General features: G+C 44.5%; 1 long non-coding RNA gene across 1 annotated transcript in view; it reads right to left on the minus strand.

The window, feature by feature from the left end:
• LOC138260737 (uncharacterized) overlaps positions 1-16,250 on the minus strand; it is a 319,107-nt gene extending 302,857 nt beyond the window's left edge. The window contains exons 1-2 of the long non-coding RNA XR_011198951.1: positions 16,141-16,250; positions 15,312-15,417 (exon numbers count right to left, since the gene is read on the minus strand). This is a non-coding gene — a long non-coding RNA (uncharacterized lncRNA). The remainder of the gene's footprint in view (positions 1-15,311; positions 15,418-16,140) is intronic.
• Between the last annotated feature and the right edge of the window lie 202 nt (positions 16,251-16,452).

Raw genomic sequence — 16,452 nt, forward strand, 5'->3', positions numbered from 1 at the left:
TGTTTAAGTTTATGGGACCGAAGAAAATTGTGCAAGTGAGAAAGAATGTTGTTGTTTTGGAAGGGGGTGGTGTGTGGAGCATGTCGCGCTTAGCCAAATGTGTGAATGACAGACCAATGACTGAGGGAAGGTACAGGGAGGAAAATATTGGTAGATCTGATCCTGATTCTGGAGAGAAGATTAGAAGGAGTGTAAGGAATAAAACAACTCCCAAATACTTAGAAGATTTTACACATTAAGGAAGCTATGTCAGTAACATTGTGTGTGTAATTGCGTATTGTTCATATACTGATCATTTATGGTTATTCCATTTTCATTTTAGTTGCCTTAGCTAAAGTTACGTTTTTGACAATGAGTCATCATTTTTGTTCTCCATGTTATGTGTTGCATTGCGTTGATCTTCTTTTCTTTCCTTTTATTCCTTATATCACTGTGTTGTACTGTTATTTGATATATAGCGAAGTTAAGTTATTTTATGTTTCTATGGGAAGGAGATGTGTTGTGGTCTTGGGAGGTCTCTGACATCATTGATCAATGATGTCAGAGAATAGAATGTAGATGTTCAAGGGATTCTGGTGGGAAGACGGATTGGGAGTGAAGGAAGAAGCAAGAAGCGAGCAGGCACTGTTGTGGATGCTGTATTAATAAAGACTTACCATACAACTTCCGGATCTTTGGATTTACTTCGTAACAGAGTCCCATTTTGAGGTGTGAGAAAACTGCTCCTGCACTGTTTAACTTGTTGTCTGTATGAAGGCGAACATCAGCAAATTCCATATGCCTGGGAAGGGCCGCCTGAAGTTTGCTGTGGTGAAAACAGTACTTACTATGCCAAAGCCGTGTGTAGCTGAGGAATGACAACCCGATAGGCCAGGAGGAGTGCAACAGAGTGAACTTTGCTGAATGCTGTGCCAATCAGGCCAAGCCCATGTGCAGCAATGCGTCAGCAATCCTGTATGCCAGGAGGGGCTACTGCACATGAACCCTGCTGAGCGCTGTGCCGATTGGATTGGAGCCCGTGACATTGCTGGCTAGGTAGCACATTAGCACTCAGACAATTCTGATTTTAGAAATTTTAGAAAAGAGTCAGAGTGGACTTTTGAGACTCGGATTACTAGTGGGGCTTAGACTGGATGATGCCAAAAATGAATGTGGAATAACCAGAGAGGAGTGAGGAGAAAGTGGAACAGGGGAACACCAAGGAAACTCTAGAGCCCATCCTCAGAGAGATTATGTAGTTGTTTGTGAATTTTGTATTTTTCCTTTGTGTTGGTAGTGGTAGAAATAAAATATTTATTTTTTCATACAAAAGTGAATATTTCACGGAACATTCATTTATTTCTGCTGCTGTGCACATTTTGAGTTGTGAGCCCGTGTTAATTTTCCTGTATCCAACTCCCTCTCTGAGGGAGCCTTGGACTGCTCAACCATGTCATTACTGAGAGTCAAGTGCAGACGGAATACTTTGCTCTATTGCTCAGAATCCACGGTAATTCTAGCCCTGGGTCATCAGAAGTAAAAGGCCTCAACACTCATGGTTTCGCCTTGTCGCTCTTGCTTGACCCATGGCCCTATGAAAGGGGTTCTGACAAAATTAAACATAATTTAAGCATATTTTCTTAAAAGGTAATCATACTAATTTTGAATTAAAAAAAAGGTTAAGATATTTTATAATTAAATAATAAATGTGTTTTATTTGTATACATATTTTACACAAAATTAACTGTATTTATATTGTTTAATATTAAAACAATATATCATTTTTTTCCCATGGGGTTTTAATTTAAGTCCCTAGTTCCTTTAAGTGAGGATGTTGGTCCAGTGGTTGGTAAGTTTTGGTTATAGGCTTAAAGTTACCTTTGTGAATAGCTCCCATCATTTGAAAACATAGTCCAACTGTCATCGATCAGCTTTTTTCTTGGCTAGAATAGTTTGTACATTTGTGGACCCGCAATTTATTTTTTAATATACAGCAACACAATTTGTTTTGGCTACCTGACATTTTGTTTGGATAGCTGTGATTTGTGGGACCCTAGGAACAATGAAAAGCATAAAATCACAGGAAGAGAACCTTATTTTCCATTTATGACTACTTTGGAGGAGGGTTTACTTACTTTGGCAAATAAATAGGTGGCTACGCTTGGTACGATATCTCTCTGCAAGAGATTGAATATTCCTTTGATTTGGGTCATAAAATCTTTAATACGTTTAAAACATTTAAAATACAACATTTCAAAACAAATACTAGCTTCTGCTATACATTTAATAAGCTGTTCAAATGGAAAATCATGGCTGATAGTCGATGGCGTAGATAGAGTCTGAGAATGCAGACATTCTGCACATATTTGCTACTTATTCTCATGTATATGAATTTTGGGAGGATACACCTTGGTTATCCTTAAAATTCAATATTAATGTAGAACTTGCAACTGGAAGCCTCATGATAGGTACCGACATGAACATACCTTCTGAAAGGGCTCTTACTGTATTTACTGTGATTACATTAGCGGAGTGATGTATAGCCTCGGACTGGATTAGCTCTATTACCCCTATGGTTAATAAACTGTGAATTGATATTCGTTGTAAATATGAGTTCAAGGTGTAAATGTCATAAGCATTAATGATTACGAACAAACTGCATAAAAATTGCATAAAACATGGGGCCACATTGTCACAGAATCATAATATGTATGTATTGTTATTGATTATTTTAATCTCTACTACAACTGTTCAAATGATTGTCATGATTTTCAAAATTGTGTAGAGTACTATTATTATTATTTATGATACCGTTCTTTCTCAATTTAAAAAAAAAAATGATGAATTTTCAAGCAAAGGCCCAAGAATTGCTTTTCTCTTAAACATGGCTGGACTGTGAAGTCTGGAGGTTGAGAGATCTTGTGCTGGTTGTTGGGCTTTGAAAGAAGATGGACTTTGCTAAGGACATTGCTGATAGACATGACAACAATACACAGGACATAGCCACAGGACAATAGTTTAAGGCATTCCCTTCAGAATATGAAGGTACACATGACTGAGCCCCTAGAAGGACCAACACTGCACCCAAAGCCTATTTCCTATGGCAAGCAACCATGGTTCTCTAGGTTCCGGGAGCAGGAGGAGTGGTGACAGAGTGTGTAGTCACAAATGAATAGTGGACTATGGGCACATCTGTGGGCCATGCCTGCTGGGTGTTTTGAGTCTGAGTCAAGGTACTGCATAAAAAAAAACAAGAAAATTCATTGAAAATACTTTGTCAAATGGAATTCATTGGGCCTTTAGCCATGTCCAAAGACTTAGGGCCTCATTTCGAAGCTAGAGGTCTTGAGACCGCCAGCCCCGCTGTGGTGGTCAGGACCGCGGCTGCTGTGGTGGTCCGATCACTACATTATGACCCTGGTGGTCAGACCGCAAGGGTACTGTTATCTCTGCCGGATCGGTGATCCCGACAAGTTGATGTGGTGGAGGTCAGAATCAGCCAAGGAGGCACTGAAGTCAGCACCTCCCTGATGATTGCAACCTGGTTCTCTACCAGCCTTTTCATGGCAGTTTTACTGCCATGAAAAGGCTGGTGGAGAACAGGTGCAGGGGGCCACAGGGGTGCCCCTGTACTGCCCATGCACTTGGCATTGGCAGTGCAGGGGTCCTCCTGCCCAGCACCCTTGCAATGCTCACTCTCTGCTGTGAAGACAGTGAGCATTGTGAGGGGGCTGGTGCACCCTGCGGTAGGCAGCATCGCCGCCGGCTCGTAATAGAGCTGGCGACAATGCTGCTGCCACTTTCCCACTGGGCTGATGGGTGTAAACCTTGGCTTCTGCCCGTCAGTCCAAGGGGAAAGTACAGGGGGAAAGTCAGCAGGGAGGTAGCCAGTATGGGGACAACCTCCCCATCAGAAGTTCGGCAGACAGGTCTTCCTATCTGCCGAACTCATAATCAATCAATCAATCAATCAAAAAATGTATAGAGCGCGCTACTCACCTGTGAGGGTCTCAAGGCGCTGGGGGGTGGGAGGGAGGGTTACTGTTCGAACAGCCACGTTTTGAGGTGTTTTCTGAAAAGCAGGAGGTCCTGGGTCTTGCGGAGGTTGGTGGGGAGGGAGTTCTAGGCCTTGGGGGCGAGGTAGGAAAAGGATCTGCCTCCTGTGGTGGCGTGTTGGATGTGGGGGACTGTGGCGAGTGCGAGGTCGGCAGAGCGGAGGTGGCGAGTGGGAGTGTGGAAGTTAACTCTTTCATTGAGGTAGGTTGGTCCGATGTTGTGGAGGGATTTGTGTGCGTGGATGAGGATTTTGAAGGTGATCCTCTTGTCGATAGGGAGCCAGTGAAGGGATCTGAGGTGTGGCGAGATGTGTTCATGGCGAGGGAGGTCCAGGATGAGGCAGGCGGCTGTATTCTGGATTCTCTGGAGTTTGCATTTGAGTTTGAGTGTGGTGCTGGCGTAGAGGGCGTTTCCGTAGCCCAGCCTGCTGCTGATGAGTACGTGGGTGAAGGTCTTTCTGGTCTCTATGGGAATCCATTTGAAGGTTTTTCGCAGCATGCGGAGTGTGTTGAAACAGGAGGAGGTGACGTCGTTGATTTGCTGGGTCATGGAGAGGGAGGGGTCCAGGATGATGCAGAGGTTGCGTGGGTAGTTTGCGGGGGTAGGTGTGGGGCCTAGGGTGGTGGGCCACCAGGAGTCGTCCCATGTGGTTTTGTTGGGGCCGAAAATGATGATTTCGGTTTTGTTGGAGTTGAGCTTGAGGAGGTTTGCTGTCATCCATGTGGCGGTGTCAAGGAATGCAGCGTGGAGGTTGGTTTTGGCGGTGGTAGGGTTACGGGTGAGGGAGATGATGAGCTGGGTGTCATCTGCGTAGGATATGATGGTGATTCCGTGTGGTCGGAGGATGTTGGCGAGCAGGGTCATGTAAATGCTGAAGAGGGTAGGGCTGAGGGAGGACCCTTGGGGGACTCAGCAGATGATTTTGGTGGCTGTGGAGTGGAAGGGAGGGAGGCAGACTTTTTGGGTTCTTTCGGTGAGGAAGGAGGTGAGCCATTCTAGGGCTTTGTGTCGAATCCCTGCGTTGTTGAGGCGTGTGTGGAATGTATGATGGCAGACAGTGTCAAAGGCAGCAGAGAGGTCCATGAGGATGAGTGCGACTGTCTCACCCTTGTTGACTCTGGTTCTGATGTCATCAGTATATGCGATGAGGGCGGTCTCAGTGCTGTGGTTCTTGCGGAACCCAGACTGGGAGGGGTCGAGTGTGTTGTTTTCCTCAAGGAAGTGTGACAGGAGGGTGTTCACTAGTTTCTCAGCGACCTTGGCGGGGAAGGGGAGGAGAGAGATAGGGCGGTAGTTGGTGAGGTCGTCAGATCAGCTTTGGGCTTTTTCATGAGTGCAGTGATTTCTGCGTGCTTCCAGGGGTCTGGGAAGGTGGCGGTGTCGAAAGAGCTGTTGATTATGTTGCGAAGCTTGGGGGCGATGGTGGGGCTGGCTTTGTTGTAAATGCAATGGGGGCAAGGGTCAGAGGGGGAGCCTGAGTGGATGGAATTCATTGTTTTTGCAGTTTCTTCGTCGGTGGTAGGGACCCAGGTGATTAGTAGGTTGGCGAGGGTGCATGTGGTTTGAAACTGTTGTGTATGTCTAAGATTTTGCGGTGGAAATGGTTTGAGAGGGAGTCGCAGAGGAGTTGTGTGTGCGTGGGGTCTATGTTGCTGGTTTGGGTTTGGAGAGCTCTTTGATGATGGCAAAGAGTTCCTTGCTGTTGTGACAGTTGCTGTCTATGCGTTCCTTGTAGGATGCTCTTTTGGTGGTGCGTATGAGTTGGTGGTGATTGCGAATTGAGGTTTTGAGGGTGGAGAAGTTGGTGGTTGAGGGTTCCTGACACCAAGCTTTCTCTGCTTTGCGGCATTTACGCTTGGAGTTTAGTGGTGTACCAGGGGGCGTTCTTGATGTTGCGGGTGGTGATGTTTCTTCTGAGGAGGGGCGAGTGATTCTGCGCAGGTTGTGATCCATTGTGCGAGGCTGTGAGCAGCAATGTTGGGGTCGCTGGTGTGGAGGATGTTCTGCGCAAGTTGGGAGTTCAGGTGTTCGGTGGGGATCTTGTCCCACATGCAGTAGGGTGTGGTGTGTTGGTGGTGGTGTGTGGGAGGTTTGGAGAAGGAGAAGTGGATGCAGTGGTGGCCAGTCCAGTGGAGTTTGGTGGTGTGAGTGTAGGTTATGTGGTTGCTCGAGGTGAAGATTGCGTCTAGTGTGTGCCCTGCTGAGTAGGTGGGTGCTGTGACCAGTTGTTTGAGTCCGAGGTTTGTGAGGTTATCTAGAAGGGATAAGGAGTTGTGTTCGTGCAGGTTCTCCAGGTGAAAGTTAAAGTCACCGAGGAGGATGTAGTGTGTGGAGGTGAGGGCGTGAGGGCTGATGGTGTCAGCGATGGCATCACAGAAGGGGGGCGAGGCCCTATTTAGGGCCTAATCTAGTGTTTGAAGATGGATTATGGTCCATCAGGGTGACAGAGGATATATCCTCCATAAACCTGATGGACTGCTATTTACCAAATGAATAGATCACCACTGGCCCTGTGGTGATCTCTGTACTTCGACTGGAAAATTTTTCAAAGTGATCGCTGTCAATGTACAAAACGTTTATTGGACAACTGCCATCAGTTTTAAAAGCTGTTCACTAAATTGTACTAAAATTTGTGTTTTGCAAAAACAAACTCCTAAAGTGAGAGTTTGTTATTGAAAAAAAAAACTTATGACCTCCCACCCCCAGGTTATCCATGGAGTGTGGATAATTATTTGATTTCTTCTACCTTACCTGATGGTGACAGACATAAAAAAGGGCATTATGTTGACCCTTAATAGGGTGGCCTGTGTAATGCCCTTTTTCCGGCAGCCCTACTCATAAGTCTGTCAACGGAAGCTTTCCATCGACTGAGACAAAGGAGGCATCAATGTTGGAAAGCTGATTGTTCTTCTGACCCTAAACAGAGCAGGTGGATCATCATTTTAGTGGCTACAGTACTCCTTTGCATTTGTATACATTTCAAAGAACTTTTCTGCTGGTGCTAGCACTTGAAGGTATTTCACTGCACGAACCTTGAATAGTAAATTTTTGGTCATGCTAGACATTTCAGGGAATTCCTTATGTATGCTATGTCAAAAAAAAATTAAAAACTCCTCTTTGTGACGTGTCATAGAAATTTTAGAAGAGGAAACTGATACTATGATGAACCATGTGTAACTTTCTCAACTCATTACTCATTGGATCACTTTCTCAATCATTCACTTGCTTTGTACCTTTGTCAGAGGAACTCATTGACTTGAACACTACTACATCACTTAGTCAATGGATTTGTTACATACCTTCAAAACCATGTAATCACTTCCTGAGTGGCACTATAAATCACACCCAAGGTCATTCAAAAACGTTTATATTGAAACTAAGTTCATTCTTATACCACTGAACAGTGGTTGCATCTACCTGGCATGTGGGTCCATCGAGTGGACACAGAGCCTGTCTCCATATCTGCTACATACTCCGACCATGAGTCAAAGAAAAACGACACTCCATGGTGTGTACAGTTTCCAAAGCTTCTTTTTCAGCAGAACTTCATCCATCTTACCGACACATTTCAGCTCCACAAGCCTCTCTCAAGGAAACTCAGTTCTGAAATGATGTTCTTTCTCTGCAATGGAAGTGTGTGTCATTGCAGTAGTTTAGTAACATTTTTCTTATATTCTTGTTTTAGGAACATACATAGTGCATAGCCACATTAAGAGGCTGGGGTTACGCAAAAAACAAAAGGATGTAAATCAAATGTTGCTGAACCATAAATAATTATGGTGTAGTATTGTGGAGCAGATTTTAATGGATGTACACAACTTTATCTTACCAATTTAAGAACTTTTTCTTATCAATGATGCATGTGGTGTGTTTGCATTGAAGAGAAAGAGGTATTATAATATTTTCCCAGTGTGAAATATAAACACCTGCCTTTATACTCAGAATAGGTAATGCTAGATTAATTGATAGAATATAATGACCTGATTTGATTTACAACGTAGAGGCCGCCAATATGTCTACAGGGCTGGTTCTATATAGATAGGAACATTTTGTTTAGACTTTTGTTATGAGCTATATTCAGTTTAGGACCACTGACATAGTGGCAACTAAAGGGGAAAGCAAAAATGTCCTAACATGAAAAGCAGGGCAGTTTTTGAAAAGTGGAACATTAATGAAGGTTTGGTCTTTATTACACTCCTTCTGCTGCCTATGGATATATATAGCAATTCTGGAAAAATGTTTAGTTTAATTAATCTGACCTAGCACTGAATGTCTTTAAAAGGGTCTCAAAACTATAATGAGACACAAATACCATCAAATAAATACTGTGGTTAAAACAAATTATTGCAGGCAAGAGTATGATTTTTTAAGTGTTTGATATTGTTTTTGTAAATATGGTTGCATATCTTATTGATTTTGTATTATTTTACACTATTTTATGATACTGTGTTTTTAAGTTATTAATATGTTAATTTTAGTTGTATGTAATATTTTTAGTAAATGCTTATTGTTTTGGTAATATTTTAAAGTGTTTTTCTCTAGTTTATTTTAATTCTTTTACATTGTTGTAGGTTGTTTGATTTGTACTGAAGTAGGATGTGAAGACATTTAAATGTATATTTGGTTCTTTTTAGACATTATTTACAATTTGTAAAATGTGAATGGTTAGTTAAAATAAAAGTTATGTAAAGGCTGTGAGTGATATTCTATTTAGTCTTAGGTAATTGTTGTTTAAATTATTAATTATACTATAAACTATTTAACTATTTTTCTCCTTACTTATTTTTTCAAATTGTTTTTTCATATTTTTTATTGTATAAATAGTTAATAATTATGCACATTATTCAGTTAATTAAATTAATTATTTTTATTGTGTTATAATTTCATTTTTTCAAACATTTATTCTTTTTTTTCTTTTTTTAGTGATATATTTATTTTTTTGTATCATTTTACATTTTTTGTGGGTTTTTGGGATTGTAGAGGAATAGTGTGGTAAATGTTTTGAATCAATTTTGATAGTGTTTTAATTGACAATTAAGTCCGTTTGTGTGGAAATGTTATTTAGGGGAGTTTTTGACTGTTTATACAGATTCGTTTTTTAAAAATAAAAAGTAACTTTTTAATGATTGGTTAAAATTATTTTTATATTACTTTCTATTGCTGTGATATTTTAAATGCATTTAATAACAATTAATATGTATTATGTCAACACATTTGCTACATTTGCTTAGTTTGGAGTATGAACTGTAATTCTGCCCCTAACCCCAAATTATAAAGCTGATGGTGCTTATGTTGGAGTTGGAATGTCTTAGATCCGTAAAAGCCTTAAGATGGTCTTCCTGCAAACATTTTACCTTTTTCCCTCCAATTTTGCTGAATCCGTTTTTGATGGCCTTAGGATACTGTGCCCTTTGCCACACCTAACTAGTGCTAATGTGCTTGTGCTCTTGTCCTAATAACATGTCTTGCTTGGTATATAACTAATTGGCATATTTAATTTACTTATAAGTGCCTAGTAAAGTGCACTACATTTGCACTCGAAAAAACAGATGTCAGGGCACTCATGAATTCATAATTAGAAGTTAGTGATGTATCCAATCTTCATTGTATATTGACAGCAACCTCATGTAAATCTCAGAGTCCATTTTATTCATAAAGCATAGAGTTCAACATAAAAAGGCCATCCTTGAAATCAAAGCATTGTGTAGTAGCCACGGCCAATATTCTTATAGCCACCACAACCACAGCCAACACGTGTTTCATCCTATGAGAAATTGTTCTCTTAAGGACTTCATCAGGGCTGAAAATAAATGAGAGCAATGTCTACATGTGTAATATAAATCAATGGTCAGAGCAGAACACGACCAATTCCAAAGGTGACAATAGTGAGATAAGAAAAACATGCTATATTGTGACTCATGTGATATTAATCAAAATAATACAAACTGTAATAAACTAAACACAATACAGACCAACATGTACAAAACAACAGAAAATGCCCAAGTCAGTTATATATTGGAGCCTTAACATAGGATCACCATGTGCAATTCCTATAAGTGCCAAAGGTTCATACAGTAAAATGTGCACGTCTCCATCATAAAGCCAGAATTAAGCAGAACCTCTTGTGAGTATAACGGATAAGACCCGGGTTAATGTGAAGCTTCATACTAATCATTCCAGAATGCACAAATTTATTTGAAGGGAAAATCTTATGATAACCAATGGTGTACCCTCCAAAGACTTATCCAGGACCTACCTTAACTTCAGTTTACAATGTTAAGTGAAAATAGTCCTCTAATAATAAATGCAATACCTGTAGAAACAGAAAGTAAACACTATAGTTTTCAAATACACCTAAATGTCCGGGATACAGAACCGCCACCAAGTAACCAGATGAAAACAAGGTAAATGAGCCCCAACTGACCTTTGCACAATATAATCAATCCAAAACCAATAATGACTCGAAGTAGTCTCCATTCGTATCTAGAATAAATTAAACATGAGAAAAACAACCATGTGGTAAGCCCAAACCGCGTAAAGTCGAAAGTCAATAGCCTAAATAACGTAAAATAAACTAAACGGAGATATCAAGGTCATATCATACTTCATGGCCACTCACCTATCTAATAATGGTTACATTTGCACACGGTCTGCAGCACTGCTTGTGCCACCCACTTAAGTAGGACTTTAAAACTTGTCCCAGGCTTGCATTGAACTGTGTTAAACTACCATGTTGACTTGGGATTTAAAACCCCTTGCCAAGCCTTAAAATCACCTTTTATTACATATACCCCTCTGAGGCAGACCCTAGGCAGCCCATATGACTGGGTGCAATGTAATTAAAAGCCAGGAAATATACTTTTATGTTTTATGTGTCCTGGTAGTGAAAAACCCTCAAATTTGATTTTCACTGCTGTTAGGCCTACCCCGCACATAGGATAACATTGGGGATTACATTTAGCATGCTGTAATTCCTGATTGTGAAGGGGTAGATCTGTCATGTTTAGTACCTATGGAATTGTAATGATAAATCCTCTTTCATGGCAAAGTCAGATTTAGGACCTCATTAAGGCTTCGGCGGTCCTTTCACAGGACCGCCGAAGTCGCTGCAGGCAAAAGGCGCCAGTACTGGGGGTCTTTTGCCCGCCATACTAGGAGTGTTCCGCTGGGCCAGCGGAACACTCACCACAACATTGACGCCAGCTCATAATTGAGCCAGCGGTAATGTTGTGGTGCGTCATGTGCGACAGCAACCGTTGTGCATTTCACTGCCCGTAATTCGGGCAGTGAAATGCGTGATGAGGCTGTGCATGGGGGCCCCCGACACACCCATTCTGCCAGCCTTTCCATGGGGGTGTTTACCGACATGGAAAGGCTGGTGAATGGGGACTAGTAATCCCCAGGGCAGCGCTGCTAACACCATCCTCAGAAGAGCAGACAACTGGAACGCAGTAAGCTTCTCACCATTCACGTGACAAAATATGCCCTCATTCGTGGATACCATCCATGTCTGAAAACTGCACAACCACCTGACTAGGCATGCCTCACCACCCCTTCCTTTTCTCAGACAAACCCATTTTGCCTTTCCAAGCTGGTCCATCTTGGACTTCTTCAGCCAAATGATCAACTGATCATCCTCAAATTGTATCTCACAACACTTCACACCAACAGCCTTTCCCACACCTAATAGTTCAGACACACTGAAGGCCCCCAAAAATATCCATAGTATGCATAGCCTAAAGAGCACCACCTCGTATTCGTCCTTACAGCAAACAGGCAGACCTGCAACAAATCCAAAAGCAGTTCAAAAGTGATTGACTCCCTCAACCCCATACCTTGCCCTGACCTTTCCTTCCCCCATCCTTTTAACATCCTACCGAGACTGTTGTCCTTAGCTGGAGTGAAACCAAAAGACAACTTAACATAAAACGATACACCTGATTGTCGTAGGTGACAAACGTTTTTGAATGAAAAACAACACAAAACACATCACTCTTGCCTTAAGTGCTCCCTGCTCCTGACTACACCACTGCTTCTCAAACCCCTCAAAAGATTGAAATTCCAACCATGCCAGACAATAACTCTTTTGAGTTGGCTCAGCTAATGGGCCTAATGACTAACATGCCTCCCACTCCCAGATTTCTGCTGGGACAGCCGTCTTGTGCTAGTCTGCGCCAGGTGGCAGGCTGCAGAAACATTGCCACTGTGAACAAGACAGCAAATCAGCAATAGAATTGTTTACCCCTGGAATGTGTGCTGCCTTAAAAATGACATTCAGAGTTAAACAGGAGAGCATGAAACTCCACAGCAGCCGCAGTACCTTGAGGTCCCTGGCTCTTTGACTATTCACCAATTCCACCACTGTCAAGTTCTCCACGTGAAACATCACTGTCCGATTGGCTAACTCACCCCTCCCCCACCGCCAGTGCCACCAGCAAAGGAAAGAACTCAAAGAAGGCTGTACTCCTACCCTAAGCGAACCACCATTGGGGCCAAGCTTCCGCACACCACCTGTCGCCCCAGAGCAAGCGAAAACCAGAAGCTCCTGCCGCGTCTGAAAAAATCTTCACCTGAAAAGATTAATGTAGTACAGATTTAAAACTGTAACTGAAAACTGCCACACTGTGTCCTCTTCTCGAAAAACCATGGAGACCCCATTAAACTGTGTAAGGAAAACTCTCCAGGCCCTGATGTCCTCTCTCATCCCCATGGAAATCCGAACCCTGTGATGATAAAGCAATGCGTTCGACATAGCAAGGCTCATTGGCCAGCAAAAGGTCCTGCGCCCGCACAACTCTGCAAGCAAAATTCAGAAAGCTCAGTAGCTGCTGTACTACCTTCAGTTCAACCTATGTAACAACACAAGTTGCCAGAGAAAAATCACAATTTATTTCACTTTGTCTGCTGGCAGCCTTCCCATGAGTGCTGACGTGTCCAATTCAATGCCCGGGAATGTCAGAGCTGTATTTGGACTCTCAGGGCCTCATTATGACTTTGGCGGTCCTGTGAAAGCCCCTGGAGGCAAAATACTGTTCGTAATGGAGGTCTTTTTCCCGCCCTATTAGGAGTTTTCCACTGGGCCAGCGGGCGAAAGCAGCGTTTCCACCAGCTGGCCCAGCAGAACACTCACCACAACATTTATGCCAGCTCATAATCAAGCCGGGGCAATGTTGTAGTGCATCCGTTGCGCATTTCACTGCCCGTAATTCAGGCAGTGAGTTGTGCGATGGGGCTGTCCATGGGGGTCCCTGCACTGCCCATGCCAAGTGCCAAGTGCATGGGCAGTGCAGGGGCCCCCATAGGGCCCCCGATAGCCCCTTTCTGCTGGCGGAAATGGGACTCATAATCCCCAGGGCGGCGCTGCTTGCAACGCTGCCCTGGCGGATTGCGACCACTGAGACCGCCAAGCTGTCGACAGGCGACAACCTGGCGATGCCGCCGGTCGAACCATGGCACATTTGCCACGGTCATAATATGGCGGTCTGACCGCCCTGTCTGCGGCGGTCCGACAGCCATTGTGAGTGTGGCATTCTTCAGACCGCCACACTCATAATGAGGGCCTCAGTCTTTTCTGGAGCGAAAGGACCCCCCCACGTCACTTGCCAATTGCTCAAAATACCTCAACGCCCTTCTGCATGCCCCGAACTCAGCCTTTCCCACTAACAGGATATTGTCCAGATAGTGTCACATTTCCTGATGCCCACTCACCTTCGTGAAAACCCAATGCAGAAAAGTACTGAAAGCTTCAAACAAGGCACATGAGAGAGCACATCCCATCGGAAGGAGTCTGTCCACATAGATAGCCCCATCCAATTGCATGCCCAGCAATAAAAAATCCCATGAATGAATGGGTAAGAGTCAAAAAGCTGCCTTGGTGTAGCACTTGGCCAGCTCCAAACCCATACCACACCCCCAAATAAGGCATATGGCATTGTCAACCAATGCATAAACCACTTGCGTGCCCTTGGGTGCGATTAAATCATTCACCCATGCCCCCTCTGGCCATGACAAATAGTGAATTAGTTGAAACTCCCCTCTGTTCTTCTTTGGCACCACACCCAATGTTGAAATCATCAAGTCCTCCATGGGGCACTCATAAAAAGGGCCAACAATTCTCCCCTCACTGACCTCCTTGCTCAATTTATCTGATACCACATCTGGCAACTCCCTGGCTGCCTGCAAATTGTCAGCCTAAGGCTTCACTCTCAGCCCTTGATAGCTCATCCGGAAACCTTCTCTGAAACCCCACTCAAATTGCAGTGACAATTCTTTATCAGGATACAGTTTCAACCAGGGCAGCAACTTGTTATGCCTAATTAGAGTAGAATTCCTTGTGCCCAGCAGCACCTGAGCCATGTGCCCTCTGGATGCCATCCATTGCTCTGCTGGACTGGCCAGTGAATAACACTGCATGAACTGGTGCCTCCCCCTGCATTTGGAGCACTTGTGTTCACATTTACATGGGTGTCGTGAGCAGAGGCCTTTATTGAAATTCCAGCAGGCTCCCGCATTAGAGACAGGGGGACCCTGTGTGTTACCCCCCCACACCTGGGCGGGATTGGGTTAAAAAGGCCTATAACCACCGGCAGACCACTTGCTGTGTGGGTCGATGTTGCCAAATGAGATGACGCCATCCACTGCATCCACAACTCGGAATCTACATCCCCCAAGGTTTTTCCAGGCTCACGCTCACCCTTGCCTCAACTCCTCATCACAGCTAAGCCATGTGTAGCCCTCAAAATGCATCTGAGCTTTCCGGTGATATCCATGTACTTGAAAAGAGCAATAGTCCTATCTGGGTATTTGCCACAGTAAGTACTCATGTATATAAGGAAAGTGGATATCCAGTTTTCCATTGTGATGGGAACACGAGACCTACGTGCTAATGCACACTCTTCTTCCTTGACCCCTCCTTAGCCTGTATATCGCTGTGTAAGAGCTTAAATACATCAATGTATTCATGCTTCCATATTCTGGCTTTTGTTTTTTCAGCCACGTGAGACCTAAGGGACATCGCCAAAGCCCATATGTGGTAGCCTTTTCTTATCCATCCCACCTTTTCTCTTCAACCTCTGCATCCCCTTCAATTTACTTCTCCCCAGCAGCCTTAGTCCCCACATCCTCCTTGGTCGTCTTATCACCTTGGATCAGCACTTGTAGTATCCCAGTACCTGCCGTCTTGTGTATTGACTCGTCCCCCACACCAATGTATTTGGACTGGGCTTGATTGGAGCCGATCTGGGGGTTTACCCACACAGGCCACCACTCTCCCTTACCTTTGAGCCCCTTCTCCTGTTTCTCCCGTTCCCACACTGGTCTGCGGCCTCATCTGCGATCACCCTTGCGTGTGTCCTTTGAGGCTTCCTTGTACGTTCTGGGCTCCTACAAAACATCAAATAGTCCATAAACAACTGCACCCATCTATTCTCAGTCTCCGCCACCAACATGCACTGCTCCCAAATGCTAGTCTCAATGTCTACTTTAGACCAATCAGAGGTTCCTGCCTGGTGTGCCTTGTCTCCCTGTGTCATCGCACCACTGGACTGTGCCCGCTCTATAGAGCCCCCAGTCCCTACCCCAGATAATGGCATGCAGCCTCCCCTCACTCTGATAAACTCTCAGCCTCCTCCTGCCTCTGTCGCACCACCTGCTTGTCCTTTTTGGCCTTCTTTTTCCCTCTTAACCCCTGACTGGTCTGTTGGCCACTTCCCCCTATCCCTGCTAGCAGATCAATTCAGGGGCATCTCAACCATCTGAGGGCTCAATCTGCTTTTGCTCCTGCACAGTCTTATTGTCGGCCCTGCCTGATCATCTGCCAAAATTGGCTCCCTCTGGGCCCCAGCCAATCCAAATCTGTCCCCGTTCTCGTGGGGGCCTGGCTGTCTACTCTGCTGGCTCCAATGGGCCTTCTTAGGGGCCATTGGGGTAGAAGCGCTGCGTCTCTATCCCCCTACTGTCTTCCCTATCCTCCCCCATCTGACAATTATTGGCAAGCGGCAACTGCTTTTGCTATAGCGTGGGACGCAGCGTGCATAGGCCACTCCATGACTACCCAGGCCTGGTCAAAAATGCCAGCCGTGAAAAGGTCTGCTCTCCCCGCCTCACCTATGATGCGGAGTGCAGCGCGCACCGCCTCCACGTCGGGACATGACGACATGTTGCTTCACAGTCCGTCAAAGCCACAACCTTGCTTCACTGCCTCTGCTACCTAACGGCCCAAACTTCCTGCAGTGCAAAAAGCGAGCAGCGCAGAAGAGTCCGACCCCTTTCCTCACTCCTGTTTTTATATAACCCCCCCACCCTGAACCCTCCCCTGCTCTCCCCCACCAGTCCTGTCCCTCCGACGCTTCCAGCGTCACAAAGGTTCCTGTGGAAAGAGTAGGCTGTGCCCCTGCTCTCCACGGTGCTCTTCGCTGT

The sequence above is a fragment of the Pleurodeles waltl genome, chromosome 10 (assembly GCF_031143425.1).
Source record: "Pleurodeles waltl isolate 20211129_DDA chromosome 10, aPleWal1.hap1.20221129, whole genome shotgun sequence".
Lineage (NCBI taxonomy): Eukaryota > Metazoa > Chordata > Amphibia > Caudata > Salamandridae > Pleurodeles > Pleurodeles waltl.